General features: G+C 37.0%; 1 long non-coding RNA gene and 1 pseudogene across 1 annotated transcript; both read left to right on the top strand.

Annotated features, from left to right (window-relative positions):
* Nucleotides 1–4,159: 4,159 nt before the first annotated feature.
* Nucleotides 4,160–13,388, top strand: LOC145063785 (heat shock 70 kDa protein 16-like; annotated as a pseudogene).
* On the top strand, nt 7,599–9,611 carry LOC145062613 (uncharacterized). Its single transcript, XR_013687641.1, has 5 exons — nt 7,599–7,980; nt 8,329–8,453; nt 8,534–8,590; nt 8,852–9,294; nt 9,370–9,611. It is a non-coding gene; the product is annotated as an uncharacterized LOC145062613 (long non-coding RNA).
* Nucleotides 13,389–15,949: the final 2,561 nt, after the last annotated feature.

Genomic DNA, 15,949 nt, shown 5'->3' with positions numbered 1-15,949 from the left:
GTAATTTTCACATTATGAGGGTCTTAATTTACAATTAAAAAAATTAAAAATATTATGATTACCTTGACTTCCTTGAGCCACAGTTGCTTTAAATATGGACCACCAAGAAGAATTGAAACCATAAGAGCACCATGAACGTTTTGCAATTAAATTTTCACAAATTTACAACATGGGATGAAAAGTTGTTGCAAGTTGTGATCCATAGCTTGCTTTTCATCTTCACATACCAAAATGAAACAAAAATTTGCATAAAAAAGAAGGATTAAAATAAAAGATCGTCCAACCCCCTTAAAATGTATTTGGATAAGTAATAGAGAATCACCTTAGGCGCACAACTCTGTGGCCATATAGACCCATATTTTTAGCATATGATTGAGAGCATTCAATCGAATGATCATCTTCAAGGAAAATCCTAATGAATTTCACACCCCTTTCTAGATCACCACTTGCAAACCCTTGATAGACCATGTCAAAGAAAGCAAAATGACCTTTGACCTACGAAGAGTAACATTAAAGACTGATAACTTAAAGAAAAGAGATATACAAGAAAAATAAAACTAGGGAACACTAAACTTAAGCTATTAAGACATTTCTTTCCTTTACCAAGTCTAGTTACTAATTACTATGTGTACTCCTCTCTAAGTGGAATAGGGTTTAAATGCAAACACCATTAGTCCATTACTAATAAAGAAACAAAGAATAAAAAAGAAAAAACACTTACTCAGGAACTCAAACCGATACAAATGAGATAGTGTAATGTATACATAAGAATTACCAGAGATTCAACAATCAATATACCGAAGTAGAGTTAGTGTTGCCTCTGCACCCAAAACGAAACTAGTTTAAACATCAATCACAAGATCATGACTAGTAAAGACTCAAAATAAATACCTATTTTTGCCTGATTAGATAATAGATAATGATTGATATTTGAAATGGTTCATATATCAAAAATGTATATTTCATCTAAAGTCTAAACATCATCCATTGCCTTGTAATACATATCTCAAGCCCTTAGTAATAGATTGTCACAACTAGAAATTTTTGTGCCTTGTAACTACAAAACTTAAACCAAATTATGAATCAAAGACATGAGAGCATGTATGATGCATACTCTATAACAACAGAATTTCAATCAAACACCTCATACAAGTATTTCAAGTAGTCAATAAGCAATTGGAAACCCTAGAAGTTCTTGTTTAAGTCCATTTTGGACTAGGACTTCCTTATTGGGCCCAATGGACCAATAAGCTTCCAATTTGACCATCTTGGGCTTAGAACTCTTAAATGGGCTCTAAATGGACCCACTTCCATTTATTTCAATATTTTGGGCCATATTGGGCCTATAATGAAATAAATTAATTAAATGAACCATATTGGGCCATAATTAACCTAATTTAACCCCAATAGGTCATAAAAATCCCATTTTTATGTTGACCGTTTTCAAAATAACTTGTATTCTCAGGTAACAGGTAAACCGAAGAATAAGTACCAAGTGATGTCATGGTGTTTTGCTTAGATTTAATATCGAACAGTTTATGTTATGGAATTGTAATGTTTAAAACAATGTATCGAATGTAAACAATATCAATTGTAATATTTCAATGCATGGTGATGAATGATGTTATGATTCATGTATAATCATTGTGATGGTATTCAATTAAGTCACAATAGCCCTCGGACGTTTCCGCCGTCTGGTTCGGGAGTGTGACATAGATGTATTAGTTGCCTTAGCAACCTGATTGAGATCCCTTTGTAGTAATCTACCCATATCGAACAATCCAACCTTAAAAAAAATACAAGGTTAACAATTAATAGTTACATAATCTGCTATAGAGATTCACTAATTTAATACTTGTATAAGAATCATTAATAAATATGGACCAAATTTGAAGTAGAGGTTATGGAATAGAGCATAATACCTGAATCATCCTCATTGGAAGTTAGAAACGAACAAGATGTTGAAAGTGTTAAAGTCTCTTCCAGTCTCGTTCTAACATTCTCTCCAGGTTAACTTCTTCTTCGGACAACCTAATCCATTATTGATTGACATAAGCGGAAGAACCTTAAATGGCAATGGAGGCGAAAATTATTACAATATATATCACACTTAGATCCAACAACATGATGTATTAAGGGTTTTGGAATAGAAGAAGACGAGGAAGAAATTAAAGGAGGTCAGAACACCTATAATTTTGATCCCAACTCTGTTATGGCCACTAACCCTAACAATATCAGATTTATGTTCAAGAACAACATAGGTAATAACATCATCACAACCATTTCCAAAAACTTCGGCTAGTTGCTCTTCTTCAATCGCAGTCGCACCATGATCAATATTGAAATTTAAACTAGAATTTGGAAGAAGATCAAATCTTTCTTCTAGAATTCATATGTTTGGGGTTTAGGGGGGAAAAGATTGCATGGATTTTTGGGGTGAGGGGAACTTAGGTAAAAGTTTTGAACACTAGAGGGGAATAAAAGTTGAAAATGAACAAACCCTTTTTACTGGTTTAGTGGTCGGAAAATTAAAAATAAAGATACATACAGTTACACAAAGGAGCATGTGCGACTAAAAATATAACATTGTGGTATAAAAAAATATGCCACTAAAAATGAATGTAATTTTGTTTGTAGTGGACGGGGAGGGTGTTGCAACATCCATTACAACCACCCTACGTCATAATCTTTTTATTCGATACCTAACATCCAAGGGTGTTCCCACCGGTGTCGCTGCATCCTAAGCCTCTCTCACTCCATATAATTTCTTCCCCTAAAAAAGAAAGAAGAAAAATAAGGGAGGGGGAGTCGGAGTTGGGATATTGTGAGCTCTTCCTTTGTTCAATAAATAAAAAATTAAAATATATGAAAAATATATAAAAAACATGTCGGAAAGTAAAGTAGTCATTTCACTTCGGGGAGTAACCAAATCATACTAAAACATAACGATAAAGATATCTTTTGCACTTTTCTGTCAATGAACTAATTCTATAAAAAAAACTTTATAGACATAAGGACAATATTTGTAAATTACTCAAAACGTAAATCTCATTTTTGTTTTTTTTTGGTTGCTTTAATCATATATTATAATTGTCATCGTACGATGAGTGAGATGGCAAACGGGCTACAAGCTGTGCTGTTAAACATTTTTGAATGGTAAGCTAATTCTTTTAAAGACTACATCCGAAGATATAGGGGATATAACATTATCATGCATGATTCGTTGTACTCTTTTAAGAAGCTCTACCGCATCTGGTGCGAGGAAACCAAACGTATCAAATGCAAATGGTATGAACACGTGTTGATTTTCCATGCACAATTTCTCATGTTTGATGACTTTGCCTGCTGTTAAAGCAGCATGTCTCGCCATGAAACCCCCAGCCCTCAGGCCCACGAGAGGGGATACCTGTAAGATCCACATATGTGTTTCCTTCCGACCCATCCAAAAATCAAATGTCAACCGGTCTGAGGTCAGTTAAATTGATTAAATTTAAATTCAATACTTTAGATTTTAGTATTTGTAACTATTATTATAAATGTGTAGTAAATGATCAGTTTATCATTGCAAACTTTATTTCATGTACGATTTCCGAGTGATATTATAAATGTGCAATTTTAGTTTTAAGCTAAGCTGGCTTCTTTGATTAATGCGCCAAATTTGCTCAAACTTAAACATTAATCAATATGTCGATTCCAATTCAAATCCAACGACGATTAACTTCCGACGACTACTCAACTTCCATTTTCGGATACTTAAGCTTTTGCACACAGTTCTTTTGACAAAAAGTCAAAAACTCACAGTTGATTCAACCAGGTACACCTCCTTCATCTTAATCGTACATTTGATTTGATTTTGCGAGTTATATGCTAGCCGACGAATTTAAATCGCGTTTGCATGTGATAGTGGGGCTCTAGCTAGCTTAAGAATTTTTATTACCGAAATAGTTTTTTAGTAGTCAAATTCATAATTTATGGAATTTTGGGCATGTTGTGATACACTATTATACTACTTTTGATATTTTAGTTTAGTTTTATATCAGATTATTTATGGACTGATTGTTTGTTTGAATGAATTAGGTGTTTGTAAGGATCCTAAATTCCTACACCCCGTGTTGCATTCTGAAGAGTCTACTTACTTGTGTCTTAGTTAGAAGTTAGAATGAGTGTGGTTGGGTTTGATATTGGGAATGAGAACTGTGCTATAGCAGTTGCAAAGCGTAGTGGGATTGATATGCTGTTGAATGATGAATCGAAACGTGAGACGCCTGCTGTGGTCTCATTTGGTGAGAAGCAACGGTTTTTGGGTTCTTCAGGGGCTGCGTTTGCTACTAAGTATCCAAAGTCAACCATTTCTCAGATTAAGAGATTGATCGGAAGAAAATATAAGGAACCAAGCATGCAAGAAGAGCTAAAGTTGCTACCTTTCGAGACCACTGAGGGCCCACATGGTGGTGTTTTGATCCATTTACAATACTTGGATAAGACATGGACTTTTACGCCAGTGGATATTTTGGGGATGTTGTTTGCACATTTGAAGCAAATGACAGAGAAGAATCTTGAGTCTCCTGTTATAGACTGTGTGATTGGGATTCCATCATATTTCACAGACTTGCAAAGGCGTGAGTATCTTCATGCTGCTTCTATTGCTGGTTTAAGACCTTTGCAGTTGGTCCATGATTGTACTGCTGTTGCATTGGGTTATGGTATGTTCAAGACTGATTTCCTTAAGAAATGACCAACTATTGTTCTATTTTTGGATATTGGCCAATGTGACACTCACTACTAGAAAACATGGGGTTTTCCTACGGAAAATAGCTACGGAAAATTTCTGTAGCTAATTAGCTACGGAATTGCTACGGAATAGCTACGGAATGGGATGCCCTAATTTAGTAACGGAATAGCTACGGAATAACTACGGAATAGCTACGAACGTCAGTCCGTAGCTAATCCGTAGCTACAGATGCTACGGAATAGCTACCGATGCTAATCTGTAGCTATTCCGTAGCTAATTAGCTACGGAATGGCTACGAAATACCTACAGATACTATTTACCTACGTATTAGCTACGGAGTATGCTTTCCGTTAGAATTCCGTAGCTAATCCGTAGCTAAGTAGCTACAGATTAGCTACGGATTTTTCTTATTTTTGATTTTTCGGGCACCAAACGTCGTTTTTTCCCCTTCATTTTTTTCACACATCTACTATACGCGATTATCTATATTTTCACCAACCTATAGCTATTAATATCGTTCATAAAGTCGTGTGCCCGTTCGGGATCAAATACTCGTTTCACAGTTTAACATTGTAATGTTTATCGTTTTTACCAACTTCTGATGGATTATGTTTGTATATGTATATTTATATACATTAATGAGTTGTGGTATATGTGTATGTGTATATGTGTATGTATACGTGTTTGTTAGATGTATGTGAACGTATTCATAAACATTATAGTGTTAAACCACTAAACGAGCAATGGATCCCGTATGTGCACACGACTTTATAAATGATATTAATAGCTATAAATTGGTGAAAATATAGATACTCATGTTTAATAGAGGTGTGAAAAAAACGGAGCGAAAAAAACGACGTCTGGTGCTCGAAAAATAAAAAATAAGAAAAATCCGTAGCAAATCCGTAGCTAATTAGCTACGGAATAGCTACAGAATTCTAACGGAAAACATATTCCGTAGCTAATCTGTAGGTACAGATGCTACGGAATAGCTACCGAATAGCTACAGATGCTAATCCGTAGCTATTCCGTAGCTAATTAGCTACGGAATGGCTACGAAATACCTACAGATACTATTTACCTACGTATTAGCTACGGAGTATGCTTTCCGTTAGAATTCCGTAGCTAATCCGTAGCTAAGTAGCTACAGATTAGCTACGGATTTTTCTTATTTTTGATTTTTCGGGCACCAAACGTCGTTTTTTCCCCTTCATTTTTTCACACATCTACTATACATGATTATCTATATTTTCACCAACCTATAGCTATTAATATCGTTCATAAAGTCGTGTGCCCGTTCGGGATCAAATACTCGTTTCACAGTTTAACATTGTAATGTTTATCGTTTTTACCAACTTCTGATGGATTATGTTTGTATATGTATATTTATATACATTAATGAGTTGTGGTATATGTGTATGTGTATATGTGTATGTATACGTGTTTGTTAGATGTAAGTGAACGTATTCATAAACATTATAGTGTTAAACCACTAAACGAGCAATGGATCTCGTATGTGCACACGACTTTATAAATGATATTAATAGCTATAAATTGGTGAAAATATAGATACTCATGTTTAATAGAGGTGTGAAAAAAACGGAGCAAAAAAAACGACGTCTGGTGCTCGAAAAATCAAAAATAAGAAAAATCCGTAGCAAATCCGTAGCTAATTAGCTACGGAATAGCTACGGAATTCTAACGGAAAGCATATTCCGTAGCTAATCCGTAGGTAATTACCTACGGATTAGCTACGGAATATGCTTTCCGTTAGAATTCCGTAGCTAATTAGCTACGGATTTGCTACGGATTTTTCTTATTTTTGATTTTTCGAGCACCAGACGTCGTTTTTTTCGCTCCGTTTTTTTCACACCTCTATTATACATGATTATCTATATTTTCACCAATTTATAGCTATTAATATCATTTATAAAGCTGTGTATATATACGAGATCCATTGTTCGTTTAGTGGTTTAACACTATAATGCTTATGAATACGTTCACATACATCTCACAAACTCATATACATCATCATCATCATCAACATCATCATCATCATCACCATCATCAACCTCACCATCATCACCACCACCATCATCATCATCATCATCGTCACCATTACCACCACCATCATGATCATCATCATCACCACAACCACCACCACCATCACTACCACCATCATCATCATCATCACACCATCACCATCACCACCACCACCACCACCATCACCACCACCATCATCATCATCACACCATCACCATCACTATCATTATCACTATCACCATCACCATCACCATCAACACCACCACCACCACCACCACCATCACCATCACCACCACCACCACCACTACCACCACCATCACCACCACCACCACCACCGCCACCGCCACCGCCACCGCCACCGTCACCGTCACCACCACCACCACCATCACCATCTAAGCCATCGTCACCACCGTCACCATCACCGTCACCATCACCATCACCATCACCACCACCACCACCGTCACCGTCACCGTCACCGTCACCATCTCCACCACCACCACCACCACCATCACCACCACCACCACCACCACCACCATCACCATCACCATCTAAGCCATCACCATCACCACCACCACCACCACCACCACCATCACCATCACCATCACCACTACCACCACCACCACCATCACCACCACCATCATCACCACCATCATCATCATCATCACCATCACCATCATCATCACCATCACCATCACACCACCATCATCTTAGCGATTGACTATTACACTCCTCTCTTCTGTCTTCCTCCCTCCGCCTCCATCATCACCATCATCATCTTCATCATCACCATCATCACCACCACGACCACCATCATCATCATACGAATTCCGTGTCCCGCCTCCAATCTCGAACCTCCCACTCTCGCCTTCAATCTCGTCTGTCATCGCCATCACCATCACCGGTTTAGCATCCACCACCGGTCGAAAACCCTGGTTGGTTCACCTTGTCGCCGTCTCCACCAATCAACCGACGTCGAACTTGCCACTGTATCGGCATCGCCCTCACAATCAATGGTTGGTCTATCACCGCCGCCAACGATAGAGGAAGACGAAGCTCATCGGAAACCCTCACAATCGTCCTTAGCCTTGTGGATTGCACGGTCAGCCACCATCGTCGTCCCGGCTCGTCTCCGATCTCCAACTGTCAGCTATAATTCCTAAACTACTGCCTCTTTCAGCCACCATACTTAGCCTTGATGCAGGAAGGTAAAGTACTTCAAAATTTATTCTCAGATATGCATATGCGATTGTTATCAGCTGCTACGTTAGTGTTGATTTCCTACACATACTTCACAAGAATCAGTGTTTTTTGAAGTGGATGGTAGTGAGTTGGAAATTTCTTGGTATTAATGCTCTATTCGACTATTATGCAGGTTGTCTCTTATGAATAGCAAAACAGGGCCTTTTTCTTTTAGTTCCATAATAAAATGGCTAATTTTGTCCAACTAAATCTACCAGCAAGAAGGCATTTATACATTTCTTGAAATTATGCAAACTTGAAATTTAAATGATAATGTTGGGAGCTAAAGTTGTTTAAAATTGAAACTCTTACAGGTTGACAAGGAAAAAGCCAAAACACCAAAAAAGGATTATAAGGTGGAATGCTAGAATCAAATTCTGAGAGAACAATTTCTACAACCTCTACATATGTGGCAGATCCATAAGCTCTTGAAGTTAAGGTGAAGTTTGTTTGAATGAAACTATCTATACCTTGTATTTAACTTTTAATAAATAATTGACATAGTTATGTTATTTTTAGGAACCGGATGCAACATCTTTTAAAGATTTTGGTAGCCATGAATGACATATTGTAGTGGTGAGTGGTTTTTATGTGATTAAATCTTGGTGCATGTGTACATTAGCTTTTATTTCTATCTTTATTATGGATGATGGATGATTGTATTGGTAGCCAACTTCTTGTGATGACAAGATGTCGAATGAGTCGATTATTGTAGTGAATCAACAATATGGAATTCCATCTCTCGTTTTCAACCATTGTAGCAACCAGCTTTTCTGTTATTGTAGCAACCAACTTTTCTTTCTGTCATTGAGTTAATGGGAGCATTTGTGGTCTCAGATTTTATCCATCATCTCAAGTGTTTGGATGTGGGTGGATACATTAAAGAAATGAAGAAAACCACGATAGATTTGGACAACGTCTTTGGGGGATGGTTAAAAGAACATAAAACAGTAAAGAACTTCACCCAACAACATGAGAGCAACCAAGGCTTTACAGATGTGCTGATTTCCATTCTTCAAGGTGCTTCTAAACACGAATTCCCGGATTTTGACGAGGATACGATTATTAAATCTGCATGTGAAGTAAACTCAAACTATATCATCTCACTATTTCTTGATTTATTTTCAATGTTTTTGTTCATTTTTTTTTCAGCATTTTGCCTATAAATAAAACGAATTCCCGGATGGTGTAAGAGTTACAAATAAAGTAAAATAATGATATCTAAGTAAGTTTACTCTATTTTGCAGATGGTGTAAATAGTCAATCTATATCATTATCAGGTTTGTATTAAATCATTTATATGTTTTTTTGACCTTAATAAGTTTTTTGCAAGTTGTAATTTTTGTTTGATGTAGTGAGGAAAGTGGTGCTGGAAAGAGTATGACATCAATTTTCTATGGAGCATCTGATAGAAAGTGGTCACAGTGAAATAGTAGTCAAAATAAGGCAAACTAGATATATACTTTAAACTTTTGGTACGCAAAAATATCCATGAATAAAAATTTTAGATGCTCTGTGGGTTATTATAATTTTTTGAATAACTAATTGGTTGGAATATTTGCATATGTGAATTTAATTTCTAATCTTTGGACATGGTGCTGGGAAAATTTGTTGATGTTTGTTAAAGAGTTGTTTGGTATCATGGAAAATGTATTCGCATCCTTTCTTATGTTTAAGGTAAACACTTGTATTGTTTGCTTGTTTTGTTATACTTAATTTGTATGGTATTTGAGACATTTGTATGGTATTTAAGACAATGGAATTGAATGTGTCAAAGTTGGTATTAGGGACATTTTTTGGTGTATTTTGGACAAATTGATTCGATATGGTATTTTACAAAAAATGGAAAATTAATTTTTTTTTTGATAAAATGAAATTAGCTACGGACTAGCTACGGAAATCCGTCGCTAAATAGGTCCGTAGGTATTCCGTAGGAAGAAAGTCAATTTTAGTCAAACTTGAGTTCTGTCGTTAATCCGTAGGAAATCCGTAGCTAAACAGTTCCGTAGCTATTCTGTAGGAAAACACTTGCGTAGGTAATCCGTAGGAAATCCGTAGCCATGCTATTCCGTAACTATTCCGTAGGAACATACACCCGTTGGCAATCCGTAGGTATTCTGTAGCAATTACCGGCCGTAGCTATTCTGTAGGTATTATACCTACGGAAATATCCGTAGGTATTCAGTAGCTAGTCCGTAGCAATTCCGTAGGTAAAAATTTCCCACGGGCATTTATGCTACAGGACATTTTCCGTAGCAAATCCGTAGGTATCGCCTTATACCTACCGAATAGCTACGGATTGTGCCGTAGCTATTACACTAGTTTTCTAGTAGTGACTCAAGTCACGGTTGCTGCTTTCGAAAAAGGGAAAATGGAAATATTGGCTCATTCATTTGATCCCAACTTGGGAGGTAGAGATTTTGATGAAGTCTTGTTTTCACATTTTGCAACACAATTCAAACAGCAATACGGTATTGATGTTTACACCAATGTTTACACCAATGTTCGTGCTTCTATAAGGCTTAGGGCAGCATGTGAGAAGTTAAAGAAAGTTTTGAGTGCCAATGCAGAAGCTCCACTTAGTATCGAGTGTTTGGTTGTTGATAAAGATTTGGTTGGATTCATCACGAGAGAGGAGTTTGAGAAATTGTCAGCGAAATTGCTACAAAGGGTTTCTGATGTTTGTCAAAAGGCCATAAAGGACTCTGGTCTAAGTGCAGATAAGATACATAGTATTGAGGTTGTTGGTTCTGGATCCCGCATACCTGCTATTATGAGAAAGTTAACTTCAGTTTTTGATAAAGAACCAATGAGAACACTAAATGGAAGTGAATGTGTTGCTAGAGGATGTGCTCTTTCATGTGCGATGCTTAGCCCCACTTGCCGAGTCAAAGATTATAAGGTTTTTTCTTATACTCTTATATATATATATATATATATATATATATATATATATATATATATATATATATATATATATATATTCAAATTCTTGGTGCATGTCTGTTCTTGTGTTTTTGATGAACATAGATTGATTTATCATCTAAAGCTGAGCATCAAGCGAATTAGCAGGACATTAATCAGTTGAACTGTGTTTTGAACTTTTTCCCCTAGGCCTTTAATATACTCCAGCTAGAATGAAAAGGCTATGAATGTGGATTTGCTTTGCCTTGCTTTTTCTATTTTTGGACAAAATATGTGTCAATAGCCTTTTGGAAGTTCTAAAGTGACTTTGTCACATAATTTATCCCTATTATGATTTCAAGGGTTTTTGTTGTGTTTTCTTATGGTTTGCAGGTTAAAGATATTTTTCCTTACTCAGTAGGACTCAGGTTTGATGATGGTGAAAACAAAAGACACCCAGAACTTAAACCTTTTCCAAAAGGCAGCCCATTTCCAATCAATAAAACAGTTCCATACCATGGAAATATTACATTTTGCTGTGAAGTTTTCTACACCAACAAGATGGATTTCCCTTCTGGAATATCACCTTTAGTTGGTCGTTTCATGGTAAAAGTTTTTTATGTGTGATCATTCAAGTTCCAATATTGCATCTTTGTCATGCATTCCCACATACACAAAGTTTTTGCTATTGCACATTCATATGTTGAGTTAACTGTTAAATGTTCTTTCAGATCAGTCCACATCTAACATCCGGTGAAAAAAGTGTGAAGGCCACGGTTAATGTGCAGCTTAATGCCCACGGAATTTTTGAAATAAAATCCGTATCAGTAAGTATTATTTGTTGCCTAATTTGCTCAAATATTGAATGTATCATGATATCATTCTGTTTTGTGTTTGTTGCTTCAGTTTTTAGAAGTCATACACCCTTTATTTGATTACTCTAAACTGTACTCGCTGATGATGATGTATGCCAACAATCTTATGAAGAATGGTGCTGCTGGTTATAACACCACTGGTTCTACATTGCAGAATGCACATTCTGTAATCTAAATTTCTGAATAAATCTTTTATTTTTTGGTGAAACTTTATGTATAACCATAGAAAAACATTGTTTCACCACCCAGGCTGTGGAACCAAGGAGCAGGGCTAGGGAGCAGAAGCTTTCAGTTTCTGAGAATTATCATGTCATGACAACGATAGATGAGATACACAAAACTCAAAAGAGAGCAGAAATGCTTGCAGATCAAGACATAAAAGTGGAGAAAACGAAAGAAAAAAGAAATACCCTCAAGTCTTTTATCTATGACACTCGTAGCAAGGTAAATGTTTTCATTTGTTTTGGTAGTCATCAAAGCAAAATGTGTAGTTTAACTTTTGGTTCTATGTATTGCTTCAAATTTGATTGAATATTTGTACTTTAGCTTTTTAGTTCCTTCCGGAGCTTGGCAACAGATTCAGAGGTGGAGATCATTTCTAAAAGGCTGCAAAAAACCTTAGAGTGGCTATATGAAGAGGGTGATGATGAATCTGAACAAGTCTATATCAGAAAACTTGAGCATCTTGAAAAGGTGTTTAAAGCATATGAAAATTTAGAACTACTATTTTTCTTTTGAAACAGCCTGCTAATTACATCTAAATTTTTATGCTTGTTTAGTATTTAGATCCAATTGAAAATAGATATACCGATGAGAAGGTTAGACAAGAAGCAACAAGAGCTCTGCAAACTTGTATTAAAAAAAATCGTTTGGCTGCAGACCAACTGCCTCCTAGTCAGAAAGAGGAGGTATTATCTTAGCTCTTTTGATCATACTCTACTACTTATGAGAGATTGAGAGCGTGTCTCTGGCCCATTCTTTTTGGTGTGACTAAATATTACAAAAAAAATATTTTCACATCAGTCAATGCATGCCAAACATAGTACAATCTTATCGGTTCCTTGGTATGAAGTAATTGTCATGTTTTCTGGCAGGTTAACAATGCATGCATTCAAGCTGAGTGGTGGTTGAATCAACTCTCTCACCTGCAAGATTCATTGCCCAAAAATGCCACTCGTATATACTGCTCGAGTTCCATTAGTGGAATCACACAAGCTTTCAAAAGGTTAGTTTCTTTTTATTCAATATTTTCTTGAGTAATACTTTTTTATAGTAGGGGTATCTTTTTTAATGTTTTTCTTCTATTAGGCAATTTAAATAGGTGCTTAGATTACTTTGTATGTATTGTTAAACTCGCATTTAATCTAGAGAAGATAGCTTTGGTCATTTTTGACATCTTTATAATCATGTGGAAGTTTGTTTAGCAGACCAATTGTATTATTGGAAACTGCAATTCCTGATGTGCTACTTTCTCTGTTAATTTCTTCAGGAGTTGGGAAGTCATATTTGGTTCCAAACTTCCACTGCCAAAGTATGAGGACCCTGTGGAGTCGGATCGAAAGCAGAATCCCAATGAGATGCAAGTCGATAGTTGATATAGATCTGTTTAGATTGGAGGGATCAAACACATCATAGTATTTGAGTTTCCTACATAATCTTTGGCTTGTATTTTGAAAAACATTATGATCGATATATGTTTGCTGTTTGCTGTGAGTACTTTATTTTTTTGAGCTGTGTACTTTAACAAGCTGTCATATATACTTATGAAGACGCTGTGTCTTGGAAGGTTAAAAAAGCACTATATTGTTTCTGTTATCTTTAAAGGATTCAAGCTATGTTTATCGTTTTCCTGCATGTTTGTTCTCAATTTGTAAGTTAATTATCAAGTATAGAGATTTGATTCATAATACCTATATTTTGTGGAAGTGTCTAGCGAGAGCTAGGGTAAGCAAAAGGGTTGTCTAAAATCTTCCTTGTAACTACTTTAAAAGAACAGCTATGCATTTATTCATATTGCTGTAGGAGACACTTGATGATTGATGATTCCTATCTTTATACATAGCTGTGGTTGCTGTGACAACCGCTCGCGCTTGACCCGTGGGATGTAACAATAGCGAAAAATATCTCCGAACTGCTCTCAAGTAACAACAGCTCTCTGGTCATCCATATACGATCCAATCATCAATCTCCACGAGTCCTTTGCCCCAGACCTCAACAAGTTCAGGGCACATCTGACCTTCTGGTCAGTAGGAAATAAGCACGTGAAGAAACATCCCTCCATGTTAGACAGCCACCTCATGGCTATGATCGGATCCTGAGTCCCATCGAAGGCCGGAGGCTTCGTGTTATCAAAGTCTCGGTACTGAAAAGCTCGGCCAACTCCTCCCCCTGCTGTTGTTAAAGCCGCTGTAGCTGCTGCGGCAGCCGTCTCAACAATGTCTGCATATCTATCATCAAAATACTCCATCATAGCGATCTTAATAGACCCAAACATCTTCGGAATCTGACCCGGACAATCTCGACCACCTCCTCGTGGATGATCCCCTTGACACAATCCTGTGTTCAACACTGGTCCACCCTAGCTGATAATCTCGGGCGCTGACGGGGCCTCCTGATCACCTTGCCCTTATCCCGATCCGGATCCTGTCACAAAATGCCTCGTAACCACCATACTTAAAATACATCAGAAAGATATTTAGATAATCCGCACAAATAACAGGGAACCAACTCCCAACTAAACCCTAGGGGTTCTGACTTCCTTGCTACGCGTATGGGTCCTGTGCTTTCAGTAGTACGGGACCATACTACCTTCCACATCTACCCATATTTGTCTCAACAATATACATATACATGGTGGTTGCTCAATCCTCACTCTTAGAGGAAGGCTAACTATCTCATAACCGACCTACCGGCCTCACACAACCCACCCATCCACGAAACTTCCACCAACGCTGCAGCACTGGTGTATGCTAGTCATACATAACGATGGACCTTATAGATTTTTGAATACCTGATCCTACCCTAAGCCCTTCATCAAACAAGAACAGGAAATAAGGCCAAACTAAACATTCTAATTTCTCAGGCCATAAGGTCTTAATTATGTACGGCCATGATGCATACACTAAGCAACTACAGTAATGATGTCAATTTCATATAAGGAAAACCCTAGGCTATCAGGCATCATACAATCATGCAATTCCTAAAGATCCATAGTCTAGTACTAGCATGCTGTTGTAACATATCACATAATCAAATAACTGCATGGTACTTTGGGGTCTACTTACTGGCTCCGGCTGATCGTACACTCTGCATCCTCCTTTACTTATTTTGAAAACCATTTAAAATCATTTTGAAAATCTTTCCTTGATTTGAGACTGGATTCACACGAGTGTTCCTCCAATTCACTCAAACGAAGGCTCTGATACCAACTTGTAACACCCATAGAACCATGCCAAATTTAAACTTTTTCAAAACTTTTCAAAACGATCAATCACTTCAAAACTTGTTTTCAAAATAGTATAATATCAGAGTATTCCAGAAACAAAGTCATAAAATGTAAGGAGCTGTACGATCACGCCTTGCACGACAATCTTCATCGGACTCGCCGAGTAGACTCTGCAACTCGTCGAGTCCCTTCGGTCCTTTCTTCATTCAGATGCTTTTAAGCGACCCCAAAGCTCCATATTGCAGATAAAGCTTCCCAAGGCATGTTTATCACGTAAAGTTGCAAAATTTACATGCATGCAAGGGTCTAAAGGCTTAGAATATCAAATCTAAGCTTATAATGGGGTTTAACTCAAACGGGGAGGTTCATACTTGCCAAAGCTGGAGACTTTATAGCTATAGAGACCAAGATAAGCTCAGATCTAAAGTTGCAACTTCAGATCCTAGCCCATACTAAAAAATGGCTAATATACATGCTAGGAAAACCCTAATCTCAGACATAAGGAGATCTAGAAGGCGAGAAGGTCAATGTAATGACTTGTTACCTTCAAACTGATGCCAATAAGTAGAAGGGTCAGATCCACTAGCTCCTCTTACACCACTCCTCTTATACTTCAAGTCTTCTTCTTGCAAATCACCTTCCAAGCTTGAAAATCACACAAGAATGGAGTTGTAACACCCAAAGTTTTGAGGACCAAGAAAGGGAAGAAAA

This window comes from Lactuca serriola, chromosome 7 (assembly GCF_051521515.1).
Source record: "Lactuca serriola cultivar US96UC23 chromosome 7, Lser_US96UC23_V15, whole genome shotgun sequence".
Lineage (NCBI taxonomy): Eukaryota > Viridiplantae > Streptophyta > Magnoliopsida > Asterales > Asteraceae > Lactuca > Lactuca serriola.
This window is presented reverse-complemented; position numbering and strand designations above follow the sequence as displayed.